The sequence below is a fragment of the Myotis davidii genome, unplaced genomic scaffold (assembly GCF_000327345.1).
Source record: "Myotis davidii unplaced genomic scaffold, ASM32734v1 scaffold327, whole genome shotgun sequence".
NCBI lineage: Eukaryota > Metazoa > Chordata > Mammalia > Chiroptera > Vespertilionidae > Myotis > Myotis davidii.
Genome location: NW_006298628.1, coordinates 103,874 through 104,934, shown reverse-complemented (window position 1 = coordinate 104,934; position 1,061 = coordinate 103,874).

Below are 1,061 nucleotides of genomic sequence, written 5' to 3'. Positions count from 1 at the left end.
AGCCACACCGGCCGGGTGAGCAAAAGAAAATTTGACATGGGAGCCCTTAAAGTGGATCTTGAGCTCGTGGACAGATAAATGAACAGAAAGTATGAGAGAACAGTACAGGGGGGTTATGAGAAATGTCTATCTGGCCACCATGGAGGCATAAGAAAGGGAAGATGTCGGTGTGGATGCACCAGCCACAGTGGGGGGTGGGGTGGGCAGAGGCAGCACATAAACAGGAAGAAGAGCCAGCCTGGCCTGAGGCATGCTTGGAACTGTCCAATGTGCCCGGAGCAGAGTGTGCAATGGCAGCACGTGGGGCAAGGAAGCCCTGGTCCAAGAGCAAGGCCAAGGAGGAAGCAAGTATGAGGGGCCGGGTCCTGCAGGAGTCCACAGGATGGCCTGGCACAGCAGTGAATGGGGCACCTTCCCATTGCCAGAGATGCCACCTGGACTTGAGGGTTGAGGCACCTTCAGCTGGAGTAAGTGCCCCAGTGGGCATAGAACTGTGCGGATTGGAAAGTAAAGGCAATGTGGAGACAGACAGAGTCCTGGCCTAGGAATCAGGAGTTCTGGGTCCCAGCCCTGCTCTACCACTGGGACTGCCCTACTCTTCTTTGGGGCTCAGTTTCCTTCTCTGTTAAGTCACAGGATGGGACAGGTGACCTTTACAGGCCTCTCAAACCCCATTATGCCAGGGTCCTCAGTCAGGGGCTAAGCACCTGGAAACAGGGCAGATCTCCCCAGGGCAGAGGTGGCAACCAGGTTCCTCGCTGAATGCCAAGTCCAGCTGATTGGCTGTGGTGACCTGGAGTGCTATGTGGAAAAGAACGGCAAAATACTGGGAGCTCCGCAAAAAAGAATGCTTGATTGGTTGGTGATGTCTGCGTGGGCTCAGGATGCCCAAACGGTAAGAGTGGCAGGGATTTTTCAGCGTCAAGTACTGTTTCCTACCACGGCTGCAGAAATGTGCCAACCGCTCACAGGATAAGGATACTGAAAAGCCCTAGCTGGTTTGGCTCCGTGGATAGAGCATCGACCTTCAGACTGAAGTGTCCCGGGTTCGATTCTGGTCC